Source organism: Bison bison, unplaced genomic scaffold (assembly GCF_000754665.1).
Source record: "Bison bison bison isolate TAMUID 2011002044 unplaced genomic scaffold, Bison_UMD1.0 scf7180017864508, whole genome shotgun sequence".
NCBI classification, from domain to species: Eukaryota; Metazoa; Chordata; class Mammalia; order Artiodactyla; family Bovidae; genus Bison; species Bison bison.
Genome location: NW_011495064.1, coordinates 10,632,456 through 10,639,540, shown reverse-complemented (window position 1 = coordinate 10,639,540; position 7,085 = coordinate 10,632,456). Strand labels below are relative to the sequence as shown.

Below are 7,085 nucleotides of genomic sequence, written 5' to 3'. Positions count from 1 at the left end.
TACTGCTAGAGGAAGTTGAAAGGCAGGAAACGGGGAATGAGGCAGAGCTTTCCTTCTCATGTGTTCTTATCCTCATGAAGTCCACCATGACTATGCAAAGATTGCTGGTGTGGACAGCTGTACGCTGACATCCTATCTTACCCACAATGCCCTGAGTGACTATTTCCTGATTAACAGGCAGACTTCTGTAGCCAGAGTCCAGGAAAACTCCATATTTCATCAATCGTGAAGGGAGACTTTGCCAGAGCTTATCTGGAGAGCTGAGAACTCTGCAGTTTGAGATGGTGATTTCTACATCTCAAAAGGATGCCGAAACCTGTGTCAGACACCTCTGACAGCTTAAAGCTGCTCCTCCTACCCAGGGTACCATCAGGAAGAAATAAGTTTCCCCCTCTATCCCTCTTGAGTTCTTGTGGCTGAACGAACAATAAAATTGACACAAGAGAGATTAACAGAAGAAAAAAAGATGAGTTTAATTCATGTTCATGGAGGTCTCATTGAAATGGGACCTAAGAAGTAGCCAAAGAAGACAGCTTTTATACTTTCTAGAAAAGAAACAATAATTTTGAGAGGAATTGGCAGGAAGAAGAAACTTAGGTTTGGGTCCTTAATTAGGAATTTAAGCAAAGTTTGGGTTTGGGTGGAAGATTAGTAAATAAATAATAAATTTTGTCTACATAGGCTTCTTGGCTTTGAATTCCCTGTCTCTGGTCATAAGGATGTCCTACCTTTTGGAGAAGGAAATGACAACCCACTCCAGTACTCTTGCCTGGAGGATTCCATGGATGGAGGAGTCTGGTAGGCTGCAGTCCATGGGGCCACAAAGAGTCAGACATGACTGAGCGACTTCACTTTCACTTTCTACCTCTTAGTATAGGGAGGGCACTTTTCATATGGGAGATTTATTTCCTACTTTCAGGGAGACAGAAAGGAAGGTCAAAGTGTCCCTCTTGCGTAAACCATTTCTTAAGTAACTTTAATTCAAAAATAATATGCCATTGAGACATGTTTTAGGGTGGCCTGCCCTGGGCCCCAACAGCACACTCACACTTGGTGATTATGTCCTATGTCTATCTTTTTGTCTGCTGCTGCTACTGCTGCTAAGTCGCTTCAGTCGTGTCCGACTCTGTGCGATCCCATAGATGGCAGCCCACCAGGCTCCCCCGTCCCTGGGATTCTCCAGGCAAGAACACTGGAGTGGGTTGCCATTTCCTTCTCCAATGCATGAAAGTGAAAAGTTAAAGTGAAATCGCTCAGTCGTGTCCGACTCTTAGTGACCCCATGGACTGCAGCCTACCAGGGTCCTCCATCAATGGGATTTTCCAGGCAAGAGTACTGGAGTGGGGTGTCATTGCCTTCTCTGTTTTGTCTTTAGGGTCTACTTAATAAACCAACCAAAACTTTGTAAAAACATTTTCAGAAATGATTGACTAAAATCTCTAACTCGTAGGTTTTTCAACTTCTCTTACTAAAAATTCAAAGTTTCTTAATGGAATACTTATTAAAGTACACTGGGATATAGTCCATTCTTATCTTGGAACCAAATCAATGTCAATGCCTCAATCAGAATTTGTGATGAACCAACATGTACAAATCTTCAGATCTGCCTTGAAGTGGGCTATAGGCCCCAAAAGGAAAGTACCATTTCTCATGAAGTCCCAGAAACAGGATGGTGAGACCATAAGATGCTGTCTCTTTTCACACACCAGTTCTGTAGTCCAGGTAGAGCTGCCACCCATTTGAATCATGGCAGACAGGTTTTTCCTAAGTATGGCTAACTGAGTTACAAACTATAGCACCCCACTCAGTCCATTTGTGTGTCTTTTTTTTCTACCAAAATAAAACTCTCCATTAAAACTGAACAGCGATTGGACAATTTCTAATCTTAAATCTCTAATCTTATGCATGAAAGGCAACCTGCAATTTAGAGCAAGATTTAAAGAGGTAGACACATCTCTTAGACTTTTTTCTTACCAATCTGCTTCAATAGATGGGAATCTTTGTTTAAACTGACTCCAGGTCTTTCTCTGTGTTTGAAGAAAACACTAGTCTTTTGTGGTTTCTCCATGTCCCAGTTGCAACTTCCGGAACCCTGATAAGTGTCACCAAAGTTGTAATTTATAACTTTTGGGAGGCCCAGGCTTCCTCTGATGAGACATTTATCAGTCTTTGTTATCAAACCACTCGTTTCTTTGCTCTATGTGGTAAAGAAAGCATTTTTCTGCTCCTGGCGACTTGGCAAAACTCTGAATAAGAGAGCAGGATTATGGTCATAGCAGGTGCGTACAGCAGGGTTCTTCCCAAACTCCTTCCCTGTGGTCCTTTTCTAAACAGGAGTCATTGATTTCCCTATTCAAAGAGGCTGATCTATTTTGCCCCGTCATGAGACAGAGAGTAGCTTAAGGAATAAATTTAGTGTCCGAATGCAGCAGATTCTACTTTCAAAAGTTTCCAGGACTTCTCTGATGGTCCAGTGGTTAACAATCCATCTGCCAATGCAGGGGACACTGGTTCAGTCCCTGGTCTGAGAAAATTTCACACGCTGAGGAGCAACTAAGCCTGTGTACTGCAACTACTGAGCCCCTGAGTCTGGAGCCTGTGTTCCTGAACAGGAGAAGCCATTGCAAATAGAAGCCTGCACATCACAAGGAAAAGTAGCTGCCCCCCTGCCCAATCCCCTCCGAAAGCCTGGGCAGCACCCAAGACCAGCACAGAAAAAAAGAGACAAAACCCAAAAACCCACACAGAACGAAACAAAAACGTTTCCAGATTATTATTATTTTTTAATTATCCGTTTTATTTTATTCTGGCTGCTGCACAGGCTTTCTCTAGCTGCGGCGAGCAGGTTAAGTGGTTGTGGCTTGTGGTCCCCAGAGCTTGTGCTCTGTAGTTGTGATGCACAGGCTCAGCTGTCCCATGGCATGTGGGAAGTCCTCCCCACACTAGGGAAGGAACCCATGTTCCCTGCATTGACAGGGGGATTCTTAACCACCGGACCACCAGGGAAGTCCTCCAGACTACTTCTACCACAGCCATATTAATTTCTTGAAATTAATTTTTACTTTTGTATAGAAACATATAGCTTTAAATATTAAATTATTCCAAAAGTCTCATAAGGAAAAACAGCTACCCTTGTCCAGTTAACTTTATTTTTTAGTTCTTTCTTTTCTTTAGTATTTATCTCTATTTTTCTATGGATATGCATATATGTAATTGGTTGGATGACTTAACTATGGGCTTTCTCACTAGTTAAATGGATATTGCTTTCTTGCTACTTCCTTCTTTTTTCCAGTACTCAAATTCTTGGTTAAATCCATTTCCAGTATTGTAATTATTATGATTATATAAATACTGTTCATTGCAAAGCCAAAAACTATTCCTCCTTTCCTGTAAACATTTTGATATTATTAGGGTTAATAATTGCTCCTCCACCCCTCTGCCCTCTTTTGCTTAAATGTCTTGTTTCTAATGGTCGGATTCTTAACACAGTTGTTCACATAGTTAAATGTATCAGATAACTTCTCAGATAACTTTCAGACAACTTTTCTGCCTCCATTATCTAGATCCAAGCAAATGTCTTACTCTCTGGGCCAGTTATGTAGCTACAGCTCTGGAACTTCCCTTCATAAACCTGGAAATTGCCTGTGCCTGAGTCTGATACCTAGATGACATGACTTTCTCTTTTGGGGTGTATTAACTGCCTCATTTTTCATGGATCACATTTTCAAATAGCTTCTTGAGAAAAAAATACATGGGAGAAAAGTCTTTTGAGACTTTTCAAGCCTGAATTTTCCTTCATCTTCATAGCTGATAGATAATTCAACCGAGTATAGAATGGACTGAAAATGTTTTTTTTTTTCCCTTAGAATTTTGAACACATTCTTCCATATTTTCTAGTTCCTTATATTACAGTGGAGGAATGGCCCTTCTTATTCATAGTTATTTTGATATAACTTTTTCTTTCACTTTAGAAACCTCTATTCATCCCTGGTGTTCTGAAATGTTAGCATGATGTGGACCTGTATTCTTTGTACTGGCACTCAATGAGGTCTTTTAATCTTGAAACTCAAGTCTTTTGGTACAAAGAATTGTTCATAAATTATTTGCTTGATGAATATCTTCCTTTCTCAATTATCTGTTTTCTGTTTCTAGAATTCCACTTGTTCTCATCGTTGTTTTTCACCTTGAGGATCTTTTTCAAATGTCTGTGAATCTTTAGCTGTTTGTTAAGGTTTGATTCGATCACTAAAAAGTTAATCAGGGCTCTGTGTGCATATGTAGGATTCTTCTGGTGATCTTCACTGTAGGACTGTGGTTCTCAATAGGGACAGATCCCATAAAAGGCATTTTGGAAGTTGTGAGAATTTTTAAAAGAGTTATTGGGGTTCTGTGACATAAAAAGAGATATACATATTTGGTCTTTGCTCCTGGTTCCTGACACAAAGCTCCAAAAACCTTTCCAATTTCCTGAGTAATAAGCATGCTAGGAGTGTCTTACTCACGATGCAGGATGGTCACCAGAAGGTCCAAGTCATGATTAGAGGCTTGGAAATTTCCTCACCTCCTATCCTCTGGGGAGAGAAGAGGGGTTAGATATTGAATTAATAATCAATCATGTCTACATGCTGAAGTTGCTATAAAAATTCCTAAACTATAGTGTTCAGAATGTTTCTGGGTTGGCAAACAACACTGAGGTGTTGGGAAGCTGTGCGTGTGTGTTAGTTGCTCAGTTGTGTCCTACCCCATGGACTGTAGCTTATGGATGTAACCCTCCCGGCTCCTCTGTTCTTGGAATTCTCCAGGCAAGAATACTGGAGTGGGTAGCCATTCCCTTCTCCAAGGGTTGGGAGGGTGACGCATCCCAAATTCCTTGGGGACAGAAGCTCCAGCGTTCAGGACCCTTCCAGAATTCATCTTATGCACTTCTTCATCTTGCTGTTTGTCTGTATCCCTTATCATACTCTAAAAAATAAACTTTTAAATGTCAGCTAATGTTTCTCTGAGTTTTGTGAGTCACTACAGAAAATTATCAAACCTGACGAGGGGCTTGTGGGAATCCCGATTTGATCAGAAGTACAGGTGACAACCTAGGACTTGTGATCGGTGTTGAAACGGGGGCAGTCTGGTGAGACTGAGATATTAACCTGTGGGGCCTGCGCTAATTCTGAGTACTTAGTGTCAAACAGGGGCAGTCTGGTGAGACTGAGATATTAACCTGCGGGGCCTGCGCTAATTCTGAGTACTTAGTGTCTAACGGGGGCAGTCTGGTAAGACTGAGATATTAACCTGGGGGCCTGCGCTAATTCTGAGTACTTAGTGTCAAAGCTGAATTGTAGTATGACTAATTGGTGTTGGAGAAATTAGTAGGTGTGAGGAGGAACCTCACACATTTGTGACAGTGTTATGAATGTAGAGAAATGAAGCGGCCTGCTAGTACATAGTATATGGGGGACAAAATGCTAGCTGACTTGCCAAACAGTCCCATAAAACAAAGACTGCCATAGGTCTAGGGTTGCCAGATAAAATAAGGTCACTCCATTGAATTTCAAATGTCAGATAAGCAACAAATATATTTTTTGTATCAGTATGTCTCAAATATTGCCTTTTTATCTGGCAACTTCCTCTGTGTTCTATTTCACTCTTAATGTCCTCCTGGACAGTTATGAAGTCATTTTTAGTTATTTGATTCAGGATATCGACACTATTTAATATAAACACACCAAATTTTTTTTTTGCATAGATTTGCTGTACCTTGAGATTTCCATAGATTTTAATTTCTTCTTTTTTTTCATTTCTAAGAATATAGCTACCATATAAAACCAGGGTGACTGGACTTTGTCTTGTTTTGAACTTGATCAGAGGTTGTTGTTCACCATTTAGAGAGACATATCATGGACATAGCCCTACTTGTGATCAAATACACTGATATTAGTTTGCAGTTGTAGTTGTCTTACTCATGGGGATTCAAATATACGAAATACAAAGAATCATAAGAGACTACGAGTAATAGTTACACTCCAACAAATTGAACAACCTAGAAGAAATGAATAAATCCCTAAAAACAACAATCTGTCGGGACTGAACCATGATGCAATAGAAAATATGAACAGGGTAATTACTAGTAAGGAGATTGAGTGATTAATAAAAAAACCTCTTGAGGCTCAACTATTTGCTCCTGCTGAGACACTGGTGTGGCTCCAAGGCTCTACCAGCTCATGATTTCTATGGATTCCAGCAACAGAGAGGACAGGATTGAGGGGATATGGGACTGATGGTGCTGGTCGCCTGACCTTCAGCCTGCTGGGAACAAGACTTCTAAAACAATAAATGTGTCTGGAAGGCTGTGGTCCAAGGCTATTGTTGCTGGTTTTAATCAGGGTCTATGGAACCAGAGGGAGCACACAGCTCTCCTGAAAACTGAAGGTGTGTATGTCCAAGATGAAATTGAATTCTATCTGGGCAGGAGATGTGCTTATGTGTACAAAGCAAAGAACAACACAGTAACTCCTGGCAGAAAATCCAACAAAACCAGAGTTATCTGGGAAAAGACAACTCACACTCAGGAACAGTGGCAGAGTTCATGCCAAATTCGGAAGCAACTTTTGTGCTAAGGCCATTAAACACAGAATTCATGTGATGCTTTTTCCTTCAAAGATTTAAATTTATTGAAAAGTGAATAAAAATGTAGATTAAAAAAAAAGCAAATCTCTCAACAAAAGAAAGTCCAGGGCCAGATGTCTTCACTGGTAAATTCAACCAAATATTCAAAGAAGAATTAGCACCAATCTTTCTCAAACTTGTCACAAAATAGAAGAGGAAGGACTCTTACAATCTCATTTTATGAGGCCAGCATTACCCTGATGTCAAAATAAGACAAGGATTCCAGAAGAAAAGAGAATTACATGCCAATATCCCCGATGTACATAGAGGCAAAATCCTCAACAAAATATTAGCAAATCAAATTCAGCAAAACATTAAAATGATCATTCACCATTATTAAGTGGGGTTTATCCCAGGAATGCAAAGATGGCTCATCATCCACAAATCAGTCAGTGTGATATACTACATTGACAAAATGCAGGGTA

At 40.3% G+C, this 7,085-nt stretch overlaps 1 pseudogene; it reads left to right on the top strand.

Moving 5' to 3' along the window:
- The first annotated feature begins 306 nt into the window (after positions 1-306).
- LOC104980986 lies at positions 307-6,660 on the top strand (annotated as a pseudogene).
- The last annotated feature ends 425 nt before the right edge of the window (positions 6,661-7,085 follow it).